Consider the following 19,769-nt stretch of genomic DNA (forward strand, 5'->3'; position numbering starts at 1 on the left):
GTTTTAAATCAGACAATAATATCACACTGTTAGACAGTTTGGGAATATTCACACAATTTATACGCATACAAACATGAGATCAGAGTTATAAGCCGCGTTTCCAACGCAATTACCAGGAACTATTTGTCCCAGGAACTTTTTTCATAGGAACTTGCCCCAGACCGGTTGCTTACTGCGTTTACACCGCGGTCTAAAGTACCGGGGAGATTATGTAAATTAGTCTGGTGACGTTGAACTGCGTGCGACTGCTCCTCCCAGTCTGCGACGGACAGGAAGCGGCTTTGTTTTGAGTTTTGAGCGCGTTTTGAGTTTTAAGTATGGAGGAGATTCAAGCTGTGCTGCTTTTGTGTGTGATCTATTGGCTTCCTAACGAGGTAATTAACAAAATGGCAGAAAAGAGACGAGCTCTGATACTAAAGCGTATTCAGAAAGCTCGTAATGCTAGATATAAAAGTAGACAACGTTTGTTATCAGCTATAGCGGACATTGACCGTGAGATGGATGGGACGAACGCACGCCATCGGGCAGAAAGAACAAGATTGGTAAGAAATGAATCCATCAAAATGAACAAGAGTTATGAATAATGTTATTATCGATTACATCAACTTATTTTTTGCAACTTTTGTGTGTTTTAGATATGGGAGTACTATCGAATGCGTCGTGTTTCGCGATCGGTTTGGATGCACATTAGAACAACAGAATGGTGGGACAGCGTGGTTCCAACTTTCACCGAAGCCCAGTGGATAAAGAATTTCCGGATGTCTAAAGATACTTTTCTGTACCTCTGTCGTCGATTGCAACCCCAACTGGAGAGACATGACACAAACTACCGACATTGTGTACCCATTCAAAAAAGAATCGCCATTGCACTGTGGAAACTTGCGACCAACTCAGAGTATAGAAGCATCTCACATTTATTTGGAGTCGGAGTTGCTACTGTGTGTCACTGTGTTCACGATTTCTGCTCATCTGTTGAGAAGGTACTCATTCAAGAAGTTATCCAGTTACCAAACAGTGAAAAGTTAAAAGAAATGGTGACGTATTTTGAGTGCAGATGGGGTGTGCCACAGTGTGTAGGTGCAATTGATGGATCACACATCTCCATTCTTGGACCAGAGGAGTACCACACAGAGTACTTCAACCGAAAGGGCTGGCATTCGATCATCCTACAGGCTGTTGTGGACGGAAGAGGTCTCTTTTGGAATGTTTTTTTAGGAGCGCCAGGGAGCCTGCATGATGCCAGAGTGCTGCGTTTGTCAGGATTGTGGGACCTAGTGGATAGGGGTTTGTTACTACCTGATGTAACCAAGAACATTTGTGGACATGATGTGGGGTACTATGTCAAGTTCAAGTTCAAGTTTCAGTTTTATTGTCATATGCATATTCGTACAGAGTACCACAGCAATGAAATACAATGTGCCTTAGCACTCTCTCAGCACCAGTCAAAAATAAGATAGAATAGAATAGAATAAAAAATAAATCTAAAAACATACGCTCAAACCTCAGCCCTCCTTCCTCTTACACTATCGTTCAGCAGCCTTACAGCCTGTGGATAAAAACTGTCCCTAAAACGTGACGTACGTGTTGGGATGCTCTGCCAACGTCTCCCTGATGGGAGTTGGGAGAAGAGACTATGTGCCGGATGACTAACATCCTGTATAATACTCAGTGCCTTCCCAGTGCTGCGTTTCCAATAAATATCCTGTAATGATTCCAATGGCGCCCCAATAATTTTTGATGCAGTTTTAACCACCTTTGTCAAAAGATTCAATTCACTTGAAGTAGCCCTTCCAAACCACACGGTAATATTACCAGTCAGTATACTCTCAATTGTACAACGGTAAAATCTTTTTAAAATGTTAAGTGACATACCATATTTCTTAAGACACCTCAAGAAATAAAGCCTCTGGTGTGCCTTCTTAATGGCACAGGTGATGTGGAAAGACCATGTAAGGGAGTCCGAAATATGAATGCCTAAAAACTTAAAAGAATTAACAATTTCAACTGCAGAGTTATTAATGTAGACAGGTGTATGTGTGGGTTTATTTCTTCTAAAATCTATGATGACCTCCTTAGTTTTCCCCACATTCAGGGACAGATTATTTCTTCGGCACCACATGATCAAATTTCTCACCTCATCCCTATAGGCAGTTTCATTATTGCTGTCAATGAGTCCTACCACCGTAGTATCGTCTGCAAATTTCACAATACTATTTGTGGGATATTTTGCAATACAGTCATAGGTATACAGACTATATAATAAAGGACTAAGACAGCAACCTTGAGGTGCTCCAGTATTTAACATTATTTGGGCTGAGTATGTAGTGCCTACTCTAACTGTCTGAGAACGACCTGTTAGAAAGTCCTGTATCCACCTGCAGATGGAAGTACAGAGGCCCAGGTCTAACAGCTTAGATATTAAAATGGAAGGTCTGATGGTATTGAAGGCACTGCTATAATCAACAAACAGCATCCTGACATACGTATCCCTACCCTCTAGATGTTGAAGTGCAGAATGTAAAACCAAAGATACAGCATCGTCCACAGCTCTATTTGATCTATATGCAAATTGTAGTGGATCAGTGAAGACAGGAATGCAGTTGTTAATATATGATTTCACAAGCAGTTCAAAGCACTTCATTATCACAGAAGTCAAGGCTACAGGTCTAAAATCATTCATACAGGTGGCAGTTGTTTTCTTAGGCACAGGAATTATTATTGATTTTTTGAAACAATTCGGAACCATACAAAAAGAGAGTGACAGGTTAAAAATATCAGTAAAAACAGATGCAAGTTGATTACAACATGTCTTTAAGACTCGCGGAGTAATGCCATCAGGCCCAGCAGCCTTCCCTATTTTCACGGCTTTAAAAACTTTACAAGTATCGGCAACTGAGACCTGATATGCTTGACTGCCAAGGGTAACCCCATCGGGAGATGATATGTCTGTGTGTGTGTTCCCATATGATGGTACTTTAACATGCACATCCCCAATTGGAGATGTTCCCCGCGTCAATGCCTCAGCAGCGCATTCAAAACGAGCATAAAAGTTGTTCAAGTCATTTGGGAAAGAAGCAGAGCTTGTTATGACGCCGCTAGGTTTGGCCTTATAGCTGGTGACCGCTTGTAGGCCTTGCCAAACACGCCTAGAGTCCCCTTCAGAACAGTATCGCTCAATCTTCTCCCTATGTAATTTTTTAGCAGATTTAATTGCATTCCTAAGCTCGTATCTCGCGCTCTTGTAACGAGCATCATCCCCAGATTTAAAAGCAACTGTCCTCTCATGCAATTTCGCGCGAACATTTTTGTTTACCCACGGTTTTTCATTAGGGTAAACACAGAAAGTACGTGTGGGAATACAACTGTCCACACAGAATTTAACATAATCCGTAACTGCTTCAGTGTACTCATGCAAGGTAGCAGAATCACTAAAAACTGACCAGTCAGTAGAATCGAAACAATCTTGCAACATAAGCTCACCTTCAGCAGTCCAGCGCTGTACTGTCCTCACAGTGGGTTTCTCCCTTTTTATCTCTTGCTTGTATATGGGGAGCAGTAGTACAGAGGAATGATCTGATTTCCCAAAGTGCGGGCGGGGGATAGATTTATAAGCTCCCTTGATGGTTGAATAACAGTGGTCAAGAGTTTTGTTGCCTCTGGTTACACAGCTGACGTGTTGATAATATTTCGGTAGCACTGACTTCAAATTACAATGATTAAAGTCCCCGGCTACTATGGAGAGGGCTTGCGGATGCAGCCTCACACACCTGTTGACAGCGTCACAGAGCTCATCCAAAGCTGCCTTGGCGTTAGCTTGGGGAGGTATGTATACTGCAGTGAGTAAAACTGATGGAAATTCTCGTGGTGCATAAAACGGCCGACATTTGATGGTAAGCTGTTCAAGGACCGGTGAACAAGAGTTAAAGATCACTTCCACGTCAGTGCACCACGAGTTGTTTACCAAAAAGCACACACCCCCACCTTTCGATTTGCCGGTCGTGTCCTTAGCTCGGTCCGAACGTAATACAGAGAAACCATCCAAGTGTACAGCACTGTCAGGATAATCCGATGTTAGCCATGTCTCAGTAAAACAGAACACACAGCAATTTCCCAGATCTCGCTGGACACTAACACGGCAGCGAAGCTCATCCATCTTATTGCTGATAGACTGCATGTTTGCCAGCAGCATGCTTGGTATTGGAGGCCGTGTAGGTCGATTCCGTAGCCTCACCAGCAGTCCCCCGCGTCTTCCTCTCTTTCGCACATATCGCCTTTGATTTCCAGAGCGCCAGTTTTCTGATCTTTTGTTAATATCCACAGGTATCATAGATGTTATAGACAGTTTTGGAACATTTTGTCTAATGTCCAATAGAGTCTGTCGATCATAAGTAATAGAGGAGGACATAGGCTGTATTATCAAACTAATAAATAAAGTTAAAACTAACACTAAACGTAGTGTGAGAGAGGCTCGTAGCGTGTCGCCATACATCGGCGCCATCTTGAAGGCCTGAATGTGTTTGTTTTCATCCAGAAGAGGGTGTTCTTCTCATTTCTGTAGTCCTCATGTACACACAGAGCTCAAGACTCATCATGAAAGATCAAATCTCAAATGTCCTTGGTGATGCAGCCTATCCTTTGAAGAGCTGGCTGATGAAACCTTTCACAGACAACGGACGACTGACACCCCAACAACTTGTGTACAACCATAAAACAAGCAGAGCCAGGGTGGTGGTTGAGAATGCTTTTGGCAGACTAAAGGGCAGATGGAGGTGTTTGCTAAAACGAAATGACTGCAATACACACAAGGTCAAATCCCTGGTGATAGCATGTTGTGTTCTGCATAACCTCTGTGAAATGAATGGTGATGAGTTCAGAGAAGAATGGGCTACGGGTACATTCAACCAGCCTGACGGGGCACTGTCATCCACTGTAGAGGCAGAGGGTCTAGATGCACGTACAGGTCTAATGAAGCTTTTGACTACAATGTAGTAAACTAAAGTATCTCTGGTTACACACCAGAAAGTTTTTTTTTGTTTTTTTTTTGGTAAGGGAAAAATAACCTTCAGGTGCTGTAATGCGCTTTTTTATGCTGTATACACCTGTTGTACATTGTTTTGGCTGTGTAACACTTTTTTTTGTAAATAAAAATGATTACTTCTGAATCATGCTTTGGTTTTAATTTCTATTTTCACCTTCTGTTTACAGGTGAAACTTGAAAAATTTGAATAACATGCAAAATTTAATTTCAGTAATTCCACTTAAAGGTGAAACTAATATATAGACTCATTACATGCAAAGTGAGATATTTCAGATATGAAAACCAAATTCAAAATTAGAATAAATGTGAAGTTTTCATAAGCTGTAAGCCATAGTCATAAAAATTATAACAGGCTTGAAAATGTAATACACCTTGCATGTAATGAGTCTATATATGAGTTTCACCTTTAAATTGAATTACTGAAATAACTTTTGCACAATATTTCAAAATTTGAGTTTCACCTGTATATTTGGCTGTCAAATATAAAATGTAATTTCATAAGTGACTTAAATGACCTACACTTTGCTTATTTTAACCTGTGCACTTTCACCGGAAATGTTTTACATCTAACCAGCACTTCAACACCTTACCGTAAGAGCTAAAATTACCATGGAGATGAAAAGGCACTTGATCTCAAAGTGACATTTTACAAACTTTATTTAACAAGGCAAGTACTGCTTACAAAATATATATATTTTAAAATACAATAATGTGAAAAGAAATTTACGAGAACAGTAATATATTGTGTAAAGAACTGGGCAAACTGTCCAAGAACAGACAGAAACCTGGCCCTCTGCAGGAATGCAAACAATATATAAAAATTAGAATTGTGCAAAGAAAAATAAAAAATGCAAATGTGCAATTTAAAGTGCAATCTCAGAGTTCAAGTGGCTACTTTTTGAACGACTGGGCAAACTGTCCAAGAACAGACAGAAACCCGGCCTGAAAGTCCCTCTGCTGCCGTCTGCTTTCTTCAGCTTCCGACTGCAGGAACGCCAACTCCTGCCTCCTCATCTCTCTTTCCTCAGCCTGGCTCTCAAGTAACAGCTGCATATATTTGTCACGCTGTTCTTGTCCAAGCTGCAGGGCGGTCCGGTTAGAATCTTCCATGTCCCTCAGCGCATCAAGGAAGTCACAATCTCTTTTCCTCTTCCCTAAGTGCAGAAACACATGACAATAAATACACAAGCCCACCCTGAAAACCATAAAATACTTATTTTAAGTGTTTTCACTACAAAATCTTAAATTTGAAACTTGTGTTGGGCCATCATGCTCCATATTTTTTAGCATGGGCCATTTAAGTTTGCAATAAAAAAATAACACAATGACCCAAAACCATTAGGATTACAATTAGGTCAGTTTTGAATAGGGGTGTAACAATACCCTCGTGTCACGACGCGTCCAGGCGGTCAAACCACTTGTTAGTACGCCGATCGGATCCGCTTCTATTGTTGTGATCCTTGACTTTTTTGTAGTCTTGTTTTAATTTTTTTAACTTCTCTCTGCACTGTTTTCCAGTGTGAACAATGCCCAGCTCGTATAACCGACTCGATATTTTCAGGTATACCTTTTCATTGCGGATTGCCGTTTCCAGTTCCCGCTGGATTTCTTCTTCTGCAAATACGCTTATTAAAGCCTGGACCTCGTCGTCGGTCCAGCGGTCGTATTTTTTTGTAAACTCCATATTAATTTCCAGACAACTCTTTACTGCACGAAGCCAGGAAGCGCGATTTTTAAAAATGGCGGCTAAAATAAAATGCTGCATGGAGTCAACCAATCAAATGTGACGTGAGCTCAACCAATCAGCATGTTCAGCGCACAAGTCCCACTCCGAAAGTTCCTGAACTCTGAAAAAGTACTACCTCGCCAGCAGGGACTTTCTGGGACTTTTTTTTACCCGGAACTTCATTTAGACCCTGGTTCCTGCGGTGTAAACACACCGAGTACCACCCCAAAGTTCCTAGTTCCTGGGGAAGTTCCTGCGGTGAAAACGCGGCTTTAGAAGAGAACAATACATCACGGTTGTTTAAACCAATGAGCATTAAGCTGTGAGTCAGCAAGTCATTTTCCATCATGCTTTTTGATTAGCGCCAAAAACTATGAAATGAAGCATACTTTAAATATTTTACATTTTGACCCCCCAAAAAATTTTTTTAAACAGTTATTTCATAATTTGTTTTTATTTTCAAAAAACAAACAAATGATGACTTTGTAATTCACATTTTGGTTCTTCAAATGCGAATCAAATCAAATGGGCCCATTAGAGTAGGCTACTAATTATTAACAGCTTACCCAAATCATGAGTTAGGCATTTCGTACTTATTACATAAACAGTCTTGTGTATTTATTAACAGTCATGGTAAATATAGTGCTAGCCTAACCCTCCTTTTCGGCCTCCCTCACAAATCCCTTCATAAACTTCAACTGGTCCAGGATTCAGCTGCCCGAACCCCCTCCGTTCACCACATCACTTCTGTTCTCCAACAGCTTCCGTATCCAATGACCGTTCGCAAAAACCCGCCCCCCTTAGTTACTGTTGCTATGTCCGACAAGCCACGCCGCTCTCACACCACACAATGTTCTCACGAAGTGAAAAATACATCGCGGAGCAGAGAGGACACTGACAACACACTGACAGACAGACCAGTTTACTTTTGATATAAAACATTATATCAGTCTCAACTTTCAAATTTGGTCATTTTTTAAAAGAAATTTAAACAATAAATACCGTTTTGTGGCTCTTTAATGTGTCTGACAGATCGCTGTGGTGCCTCAGTTAAAGCTGCTCGTGAACCGATCATCTCTTCCTTCTAGTTCATTTATAGCATCAGATAAATATGAATGAACATAAGAAGGATTGTTGTTTTAACCACGGAAAGACTTCAGTGCACTACGTTTTTCAAGTTCAAAACCTCCAACGTTAATCTACTAACTCTCCTGACTGATTTGTCGGACAAAATGGCGGATTATGATTGGTCAGATCGCCTGTCAATCAAAACTCCCTGCGAAGGGTCAATTCAAAGTCATTGTTGACTTGTGTGTACTTGCATTATCCCAAATATTTCCAACAATGTTTAAATCCAGAGAAATCATCAGTTTTAACTAGTGTAACAGCCCGTGTCATTGCGTCGCCTGTCAATGACATAATATCCGCTTTACCCTCGATTTCCATAGAAAGCAAAACTTACATACTGTGCCTTTAATAGTAGTTACTAGAATGTTAATATTGAGTTACTCATTTGTTCTTGTGCAGTTATTCAGTATTATTGACAGAACAGTATTGGTAAGTTTTACCAGAATCTTTGGTAAAGATATCCGTTTCTGGATCCCTTTGGCATCTTGTCTGAATCTGAGTCCCGCATCCAGGAACAACGGGCGCTCAGTGACTCTCTGACCTGCAAAAACAGAGATGGTTGTTTACTGAAATTAATGGATTTTCAAGAAACTAACAAGAAAAAAATTATAATTCATTTTAGTTTTTATTACAACAACAATTAAGTCTGAAACACTGAGTCTGAAATTTTCGTGTGTGTTTTTTCGTATTCGTCATCCTAAAAATTTGTCATGCAAAAGAAACCTTATACACTGAGTCCGCTGCGTATTAATTAATCCGTTGCGAAGAAAGTAGCAAAAACAATACAGTCTTCAAGCAGATAGGATGTCCTCTCTCTTCTTAAAAAGAGAAAAAGAAAGGAAATATTGGGTAAATCCAATCCTGAGATTGCGTAGAGAGGAAGGAGAGTTCTACCTCCTCATCAAGGAGCTCAGGATTATTCTGAGCGATTCAAAGTTTACTTCAAGATGTCAGCGGCTCAGTTTGATAGCGATACTGGAGCCACCTATTAAAGGGATAGTTCACACAAAAATGAAAATTAGCCCATGATTTAATCACCCTGAAGCCATCCTAGGTGTATATGACATTCTTCTTCTAGACTAATACAATCGGAGTTATATTAAAAAATGTCCTGGCTCTTCCAAGCTCTAAAATGGCAGTGAATGAACGTTTCTGTTTTGATGTCCATCAAAGTGGACAAACAAAAAAGAACTTTAGGGACTAAAATAACTAGATTGCGGCAGACGGCCTACGCAAGTCGACTTACGCCACAAGAGTAACACTTGAAGATGTATGACATAGATGTAAGAGTAGCGTAAGCTTTGACGCCTCTCGTGGTTCAAACGAACAGGGCTGGGCAACAAACTCAAGCTCCTCCCACATTTCTCTTTAAAAATTCTCATTTTAGACTTCTAATTCGTGACTGGTGTTTTGCTCTTTCCTCTGTGCTTCTGCGTTCATCATTATGTTGTGTGTCAAGTTCAGGTGTTACTCTTTCGCCGTAAATCGATGTGTACGGCCGTCTGCTGGAAGATAGTTATTTTAGTCGATAAAATTTTAAATATGGATAATTTTCTTACACAAACGCATCGCTTCACTTCAGAAGGCCTTTATTAACCTGCCAGAGCCTGTGGAGCACTTTTATAATGGATAGATGCACTTTTATATACCCATTGATTTCCATTATAAAGCTTGGAAGAGCCAGGATATTTTTTAATATAACTCCGATTGTATTCGTCTGATAGAAGAATATCATATACACCTAGGAGGATGGCTTCAGGGTGAGTAAATCATGGGCTAATTTTAATTTTTGGGTGAACTATCGCTTTAAAAAGAAGACCACCAATTTCCGTGAACCAACTGATCCTGAACAGTTCTGGAGTTTGCCGTTCGGTTGTACGGTGGCTCCTAAAAAGAAAATTTAACCCGATCCAAAGAAAATTATGACGGACGAAAGTTTCTGAGGCAGTGTGTAAACGTGATTAACCCTCTGAGGTCTGAGCTGTTTTCTGGGCCCTGGAGGTGTTCTGACATGCTCTGACATTTGTGCTTATTTCTGTTACTTGTGACATTTTCATGGCTAAAGTCTAATTACACTGTATTCAGCACAAACTCTGCTACAATAATATATCAGCAGCATGTGTGTAAAAGTTTGTAGTTTTGAGATAATGACATTTATGCGTGGTTTGTGAAAATACAAAAAAAAATTCTCACTGAAATAAGGCCATGAAACCCATACTGATTATTTCTTCACAAGACTTTTGAAAATTGTATGACATAGCCTAGAATATTTGCTCTAAAACTATGTGAAAATCACCCTGACTGCTCATTCAGATAAGACAATATATTGATTTAAAAATTTTACGACGTGTTTTGTGCCACAAAGCTTTATGCGGGAGCTCATTAATATGTATGGCTTTTCTCACCTGAGTAAGACAAAGACCCTCCTCTAACTGCCCTATTAGGAGCTATCAGGCCCCTATCATTCTGAGCAACCTTGCACAAAGAATGAGGAGATTTAAAAAATAATGGCTTTTAGATGGTTTGATTTATTTACAACACAACATAATCCAAAGATAACCAATGATACAAAGACAGAGACCTTTGTGCCATTACTAAAAACATTGTACATACCTTTCATTTCCAAGGTGTTTGATTTTCACTTTACCATGTTCATGTACAGAGAAAGTCGAAGTCAGCAGGACTCAGTGGCATCTGGGCCCTGAAAAAAAAAAAAAAAAAAAAAGTGAACATACTGATATCAAGAGAAAGGCCTGCACGATTTGGGGAATACATTTTAGATTTTTCTGGTTAAAATTGCTTTTTAAAATTCACAGAATACACACACACACACACACAAATGTTTCCAACAATAATATAATTAACACCAGGTTTGTTGTGCCTTGTAAGCATAGGCTATGTGCAGTGCTGCATAAAATAATAATAACAATAACCATAGCAGCCTATAAATCTTCCAAAATATTTCAGTAACAACTAAGCTAGAGAAAAATATATTGATTATCATGTTACTTCAAATGTTTCTATTCGTTATGATGATATGAAATGAGATAATGGGTCAATATCACCATAGAGTGCCTTTCAACCCTCACAATACTCACACATTTTGATTTTAATTTACCATTCGCTTTATGTCATGTCATAATAGTAGGCACTCAAATACTATAATAAATATATTATCTGAGCTCCCACAATTTTTTTTTTTTAATTATGGGCCATTTTTTAGACCATAAAGCATAGATATGTCCACCCTGTCGTGGACATATAAATTACTGTTAAATATGTTTTCATTGCACTATTAAGATACAAATGATACTTTCTGAAAGGTATGATGTCCCTTTCCTAAACAGGGTTATTTGTTTGCTTTCAAATTATAAATACATAAAAGATTTTATGTAAACCATGTGTTTTTAAAGAAACTCATACAATTCGCACATGTATTTTTTCTTATTTGGAGAAATATTTGATTATTTGGACGCAGTTTTTTGTTTGCATGTTATTGCCCCCACACCTAGCACAATGAATTATATAGGTATGATTAAATTATTATTTTAAATATTATTTAAAAATGCCAAGATGACAGGGTGGACGAGCCCACGACAGGGTGGACAAGCACACGACGGAGTGGACACATAAAGCAGAACACAAAAAGCATGACAAAATATGACAATGAAACATTTATTCAGCTTAAAAAAATAAATATATAATTACATTCTCAATCACATTGATATAACCGAGAATTTAGAATGGCCTCTCTGGTTGAGATGAAACAGGCAGGGAGTTCAAAAACCAGCCCGTCTTTTCAGCAAAATGTAAACATAAGGAAAATTATAATAACAAAACATGAAAAAGCAAGTACATTAAATGTAAAAATTTGTTTTTTATTTGTGGTCAAGAAATATTGTAGTAAATAAATTCTGTCAATTTGTAACATTTACAACACGAGGAACAACTTGCCCCAAACTGATATTTAGAAAAAGAATTATACATTTGTGTTCAGAACACGATTCGATCTTTCAGTTGACCCTTGCCTGAATGTATTCCAGAGTGGTTCTATTGGGTTTTACATTAACTAAAAACCTAATGTAAACACCACATAACAGAGAAACACACTTCTGAAAAGAAATCTGGATATACATTAACAAACAATAACACAAGCAATAAGTCATTTTAAAGAACAGATTCCTGTTCATCTAAACTCCGCTCATCTAAACTGCTCTTCGATATACCTCCATGAAGCCTTGTCTATCTGTACAGAGCGTTTATTGAGAGCTTGTGGCTCTGTAATCAGACAGAGAATCTGTTGGTCTGCATACCAGGTAATATCTTCTCTGGGACTAGGCCAGAAGAATTTATTTATCCCATTCCGGTGCATGCACTTAACCATAATGTTGTGCTCCTCCACTTTAACGATAATGCCAGGATAGGCTTCATCTTCATAATTCACCACACACCATTCTCCAATGTGTTTCGCCTCAATGAATTGTGGACGCCATCTGGTTTCAGTTGTGCCATCAAATGCAGGGGCATGGTTATGTTCTTTACTTACAGTTGCCTCCATTAACTGGTAACAGGGACAATCCAACATACCTGCCTCTCTCTTGCAGAGACATGTGATGTCCCGGTATTTCAGTTTGCCTGGTGAAACACTTAGCACCTGATGCATCCTCATTGTTCCTTTTATTGGAGCAATGGCAGGTATCTGATGTGTGATGAGAAGAGAGATGGTATGAACTTGAGAATTCAATGACATAATACTTTTAACAATAATGTTGTATGTATGATGTATATACCATCTAAGCTGTTCTACAACCAATACTTTGAATCCTGGCTCTGTTCATTTTATCCACTATTAATTTTGTATGTATACATACTCTGAATTTTCTTTCAGCAGATACGTATGAATAAGTACATGTATATATACATTGGTAATTGTAAAAAAGTAAGGTGTACATTTATTTTCTTACCTCTGGCTTTGATTCAACATCATCTTCACTGATGTAAAATAACTCCACTGAAGAGTTGTTTGATTTCAGTCTTTCATACAGGATTAAGGCATTTGGGATGTCCTCTCCATGTTTGATGGCTCTGTCTGCTGATCTCTTCAGTGCTCCACCAACACCATCTGGTGCCCCCTTGCCGTGTCCTGCCTCAAAGTAATTCCAGTTGATATTTTCAAACCCTAGTTTATATGGTTCTGTGGAAAGTAGGTAGAAATTCCCTTTCTGCCGATATTGAGTGGCTGGCCCGTCACTGAAGAAGTGAAGTTTTTTAACTTCAGGGAACCTTTGCCTTATCATACCAAGTACTGGGTCAAGGTGGGCCCAAATAGCTGTAGGGTCATGTCGTCGACTTGGAGAAATGGAGCAGAAGGCGAGAGGTGCCTGGTCTTCAGCAGTGTAAAGTACCCCTGTATGGAGAGTTGCCTGTTGGTGCGATCCTCCAAAGTGGACTGCTTGAATTTCTTGGCTGTATTTGCACAAGTAATTTTCACTAAAATCAATGTGCAGCATGCACTCATCTGCTTTTAGGGTCTCCCTGATTTGCCTGTAGGCTGTGTATTGCCATCTGATGTTGAAGATGTGTTGCTTAAATCTGCTGAGCCTTTCTTGAAATTGGCTAACCAGGTCAGACTCGGTTGTTACGAGATCTCTTTTGACTGTAATCATGGAGGATTTGTCTTCTCTATGGATCCTTTCTGTAGTCCATTGGGCTACACAAACCTCTGCTTCCCCAGGTTGTTTAATGGTTTGATATGCATTGAGGAGGCACTCCCTACACTCACTGTAAGCACATGCCTTTCTCTTTGAAGCACACACAATTGAATCTGCCATATCTTCTATACTTTTGGTAGACAATATACCACGACTGTGGAGGACATTTGCCATGAGTTGTGTGTTCTCATGTGTTTTGCACAAACACGTGTTGTGGTCAGCCTCTGTGGGTGTAACAACCCAAAATGGCCTAAACCGGCAAAACGTGCTGTATGACAGTTGGCCATGCTCCTCAGACAAAAATTTTCTGTGTAGATTTTTCAATGTGTCTGTGAGTAATCTTTTTTGCATTTTTTTCTTTTGTCGTGTGATTGTTTGTTTGCAGCCTGGTGTCATACAGCTAACATCGTCACGGAGATAAAAAGACCTCACTTTCCTCTTGATCTCCAGAGCAGCACCACTTTCTTTTCTCTTCACGGTTGCACAAATATCCACACTGAGGGTTGCATTTCTTTTTTTGGAGTAGCCAAATGCCATTTGTGTGTACTTCTGGAGTTTGTACTTTTTTAAAACACTTCCAGATGTCACCCTGGCAATCAGTTGTCTTTCTCTTTCAGTTTTTGCGTTTCTGTATTTTTGCCTGATGTTCTCAACCAGGGTGGTGTGAAATAGCAGGGCTCTCTTAATGGGTGACCTAACTTTTTGGCCTCTTACCAATTCCCTGACTTTTGAGTGAGGAGACACTGAGGGTTCTTGTCTCTTCATCCTCTGGTACCTCTTTTTGTATTTTTCTCCTTTTCTCTTCTCCTTTGCCAGTTTTGCTTTCAACTCTTTCATTTCTTTCATAATTTTCTTCTTTCTTCTTTCTCGAATCCTTTTTCCTTGAATGTGTTGCCTAGAATACATAAATTACTGTTAGGTTTTTAGGCCAATCACTGTTGATTAGGCCTATTTCATCCCTAACTAAATTATTCAACTATAACCAGGGAAGCTATATAATAGGTATTAGGTGACTATAATTAATACATTATTTGGCTAAGAGTTATGTTTCCTTTATATTATTTCCATACTACATTTATACTAACCTTGAGGGACCTAGCTGTGGTGGACAGTCCAGCTCCAGTGGTTCTGGAGTTGGAGTCTGCAACTCCACTATTGTCCTGGCTTTAGCTCTGGCAGCTTTCTTTGCCTCCTTCCATTTTTTCCTTTGTAAATGTTTTCCTCTCTCGGTGAGGTCATTAATAACTTTCTTCTTCCCTGTATCTCTATCTTTCCTCCATCTATCCCTTTCTTTCTTAAGGTACGCATCTCTTTGTTCACGGTTTGCATCCCGGCGTTTTCTGTATTGCCGTGCACTTTCTGCCGCAATTTCTGCCGCACTCAGAGGCATGTCCTGAGAACAGCAATGATTTTATGTTTTTTTATATAACAAAATATTATCTTGTTATATTATATTATATGTTTCCATAAAATGTAATATAACATTTCTATAAATTGCAATATTAACTACAAATGAATGCTATGTCCACCCTGTCATGTGTATGTCCACCCTATCGAGTCTAAGTGTCCGACAGGGTGGACATTTTGGAACAACGACAGGGTGGACATTTTGAGCTTCAATTAGCATATTAGCTTACAACAAACTGTGACTAGGTAAATAGTTAGTCTGGTTGTTGAAGAGAATTTGGTATATTTAAACGTACATATTTTGAAATTATTGTATTTGAATCACTTCCAGTATATTTTATGCCGACAGGGTGGACATGTTAAGCTTTGGCAAAACAAGTAAGCAAACTCATATGAAGAAAATTTGTTAGTTGTAAAATCAGCAGCTACTCACCTCAGCAGTTGAATTTCCCGCCACTGAAGAGATACAAAAATCTGTTGTCCTGATGTCACTAATGGGGGTGGCCTATTCTTAAAGGGGCAGATTCCGCAATACGACAGGGTGGACAACCATTTAAGGGACATGGACAAACTCTTCTTTTTTATTAAATAAAAATATTGTTTTTATTATAAACTGATCAATACACTCAATTTGAGTAACATCTTATTAAACAAAATATTAATAGGAAAAAATAAATAAAAAATAAAAATGATTTGACTATTTTACTCTCATTCAAATTTGATGAGCAGTGCCTGGGACATAGCAAAATAACATACATCCTCTTATACAAAACTATAGAAAATCTTGAAAATGTATCTAAAGAGCCAAATAACGCTTCTGCTATGAATAAAAAAACTTAGCCTTATATAACACACCCTTTCATAGTCATTTGTATGTTAAGTTATAATGGAAAATTTGTTATTTATGTTCAGGACACCAAAAGGCACCCTACAGTGATATTGACCCTAATAGTAAAAACATGAAGCCCTTTGGTGCGTTTTGCTTTTCGAATGTATCAAATGATACATTCAAACGCGATCGCGATCATATGATACATTCAAACGCGATCGCGCTCAAATATAAAACATTATGGTTACCATATACATATCTACGTTTGAGCAGATATCCACAAACACAGTAACAGTAAACACGGGTCTAAATATTACAATATTCACCATATATCTAGCAACAGTTCAACTGCAATGTGAAATTTATGCAACAATAACAAACTAATATGTAAGAATGTCTTACCTTGTACATCTTTCTTGTCTTCAAATCGCGTTCTTCTTCTTCTGAGGTAGCCTAAATCCAATGTAAGCTCCAAACGTGCGCCTTTCAAACTCGACGAAAAGCAGAGACTTGTGAGGTGTTTTGCTGCTTTGTTTTTGAGGTAATGAGCGCGTTCGCGTTCCATGTGGAGATTTGCATGTGAATCTCTTTTGCGCGAGTGGGCGTGTTCAAATTAAAAGTAATTAGGAAGCGTTTGAGAAGCTGGACATCTTGTTGGTTTTATACAAATTACTTAAACAGAGAATATTTGTTTTCAGTTTGAAACCGATCATTTAAAAGTACACACTTAAATGTTTATAAAGGTATATGGCTCATAAATGTGTGACAAGTATTCGCTGAGTTTTGTTTCAGTTTATAGACGTGCTCAAGAAAAAAAAGTTAACCGCGACGGAGAGGCAGAACGCACACCCTGTTTATTTTCTTTATTTTTCAAAAGCACAATGTTTTGATTTGATTGTAAGTGGACACATACAAAAGTAGAAATATCACAGATTCTTTTTTTATATTTCTTTTTTCTGTATGACCATAAATGATGGAGAAATTTAAGTTTATAGTTCTACAATGTGAAGAAAATCCAGCAAAACGCGTGGGCGCGTTTGCCGACAACATGAGGTCGTATAATTTTTTTAACGTGCAAAAATTTTAGACTCAATGGTCAAAACTGTCACAGTGTCTGGTTTGAGTTCCCTGGGTCACCACTAGATGTCCTCCTTCCCCACTGTGTCTGTCACATTATGAACTGCATTCCCCACAATCCTTGTCTGTACCAATCACTGGTCATTGCACTCAGCTGTTCCCCGTCATCATTGTTCCCAGCTGTTCCCTGTTTCATTGTTAGTTCTGTGTGTGTACACAGCAAAATCAAAAGTGTTAGATTTTCAGTGTTAGAGTTGAGAGTAAAAATGTAGAGTCATTTCAACTCTTTTTAAATCTAATTTAACTACAAGAGAGTTATTCCTCAAAAAGAGTTGGTGTTGTCACTGGGAGTTAAATGTCATATTAATGGTTTAACTCTACAGTGTTGATTTCAACTCAAAAGCTAGTGTTACCTCCTGAAGTCTATCATTTCCGTTACTTGCCTTCAGTGAGGCGGGAAACCAGACAGCTTTTTTTCGCTCGACTGGATCGGACTGGACATTCGACTGGACACGCTCGTGAGTGGGAGCATTCACATGTAAGTAAATTTAAACCAGTAAATTAGGTTTATTTAATTATATTTGTAGTGGTGGGCCTATTTTTTTTCGACAGGTAACATAATATCCTAGTTAGTTTGATAGTGCTAGCTAACCAGTTCACCATGCAACAGTTATTACCACGCTCAAAAGGATAACTTATGTGTACAATTTCACGTAACGCTCAATGTATGGAACAAATACAGTGAGAATTTTCTTATTGGGAAATCAGAACAACAGTAACGTTAAAGTGGTCCATTAACGTTAGTCAATTAGACTGAAGTAACGTTAGCATTTTCTTTTCAGGGTAAGGATATGTTATGGTGACATTAGCTGTTTGTAACTTCGTGTTGTATATCGAATATAAATTAACATGCTTAACGTGCTTGGTGTATTTGTATTTGCACCTTAATCATTTCCACAGCTGGACAAAGGTAGCTTAACGTTCAATATTGCAACTCGTTTTATGTGAGGGTTTCAGCTAACGTTAGCTAACTTAAACTAACGTTAGCTTAACCAACTAAATCAGGTGCACATGTTCGGAAGTGTGTAACGTTAACTTTACTGTCTTTGGGTGGGTAACGGTTAAATGAGCGCGGCGCGGTAGATGCGAATACGCCTCATTCGCGCGTCGACAGGAACAAAAATTATCTCTCTTGGAAGAGGATTAGTGAGGAGATTGTACAACCTGGTAAGTTGTAAGATGTACAAATGTCACTTTTGAGTCACGTTATTGACCTACTAACCAGCTAGAAAGCTGCCGTGCTGCCATTTTACAACTATTTTCCCGCTAATATACATGTCTTGTAAAAAGATGGCCAAAGGATTTCGCCTCCGACGCGCGTAATTTTTTATTTATTTTTTGACGCTCGAATGGATTCAAAGCAAGATTATAGCAAGATGTTGCGTACAGGGCATTGTACAATTTGGAAGAATTTTGTGTGGATAAGCATCCACCTTCATTTTTTAAGGATACCGCTCCTTTATCATGTTTCATGTGAACCTTTATGATTGTTGATATTGCGTAGCCTAACTATTTTCTAATGAAATCGTGTAAATAAGTGTACGGGTCTATTTTTAGGTTAGTCACATTTCCGAGGGAAATGTTATGAAATGTTAATGTAAACGTTATGTTAACTCGCCTCACTGGCCTCTATTAGCTTTACTTCCTCTGTGTTGGTGCTTGTCATGATAATGTGCATTTTCTCATTCATTACGTTTCTGAATGTATTTTCTTTTCTTTACAGCACATCATGTTGGTCAAAGTGAGATTTGGTGAAACTCAGAAGTATGTTAAAGTTGCCCAAACTGAAGAGGGCTATGAAGACTACAATACATTTCTTCAGAAAGGTTGGCATTACTTCATTACATTGAAGTCATCAGTTACCTAAATGTCTTTTCCATTTACAATGGTAATCTGGTTATATTGCCCCAGCCACCAAGTTGTGTTTATTGTGTTGGGCAGTAATAATATCTTGTCAAGCAGTCCAAATGAATCTAAAATGCAGAAAAAGAAAAACACTGCACACTGCTCAGAATGCTCCAGTTGTTAACATTTTTTAATACTAATAATAATGGGAAATGCACTGTGTTTTTCTTTATTTTCCTAAATCTAATATTCTCTCAGTCATAGAAAAGTTAGGTCTTCCATTGCAGACCGAGCTGCATGTCACAGATGAATCTGGGACAGAAGTGGATGCGGATGTGTTTGAGGAGCTTTTAAAAGCAGGGAATCTTACCATTCATGTGTCCACAGAAAAGTCTACAGGTAAGACTTTGCTCCGTTAGAGTGTTTGTTTTTCAAAGTTCAATTAAAGCTGAACTAGCCTGTTGTGCCCTAATATGCTAGACAGTTTGGTTGTCAAGCCTAAAAGAAGTTGTTAGAGGTTCTTGATCAAACAATAGTATTTAAAACGTTTATGTTTCTTTTACAGTTGTGCTTAATCAAGATCTCTCACATTCTTCGTCAGAGTTGCTTGTGTCCGACACGTCATCCTCTGTGGCGTCTGATTCATCAGACGCAACAGTGATTCTTGATAGAATGAATATGAAAAGAACCAACATTGAGCGGGAATCAGCAAATGAGGTATTGGGGAATTTCAATAATAAATGAAATTAGTTATTAATCCTCAAACACAAAGATTCTATAGAAGAGCTGTGGTTTTATTGGAGGAATATCTAACATGATGACTACCTTTGTGATTCTTCTTCATCTTTTAGATGGTGAGAAATGTTCTCCAGTCTAAGCCGGGGGGAGAAAAAATCTTGCACGAGTATGACAAAACAAAGACATTGACGGATGCTACACGGCGACAAA

At 38.7% G+C, this 19,769-nt stretch overlaps 1 protein-coding gene across 1 annotated transcript in view; it reads left to right on the forward strand.

The window, feature by feature from the left end:
* LOC309496103 (C-type lectin domain family 17, member A-like) overlaps positions 1-19,769 on the forward strand; it is a 56,937-nt gene that overhangs the window by 16,848 nt on the left and 20,320 nt on the right. The gene's annotated exons all lie outside the window — the stretch shown is intronic.

This window comes from Leuciscus leuciscus (genome assembly GCF_965113295.1).
Source record: "Leuciscus leuciscus genome assembly, chromosome: 4".
In the NCBI taxonomy this organism is placed as follows: domain Eukaryota; kingdom Metazoa; phylum Chordata; class Actinopteri; order Cypriniformes; family Leuciscidae; genus Leuciscus; species Leuciscus leuciscus.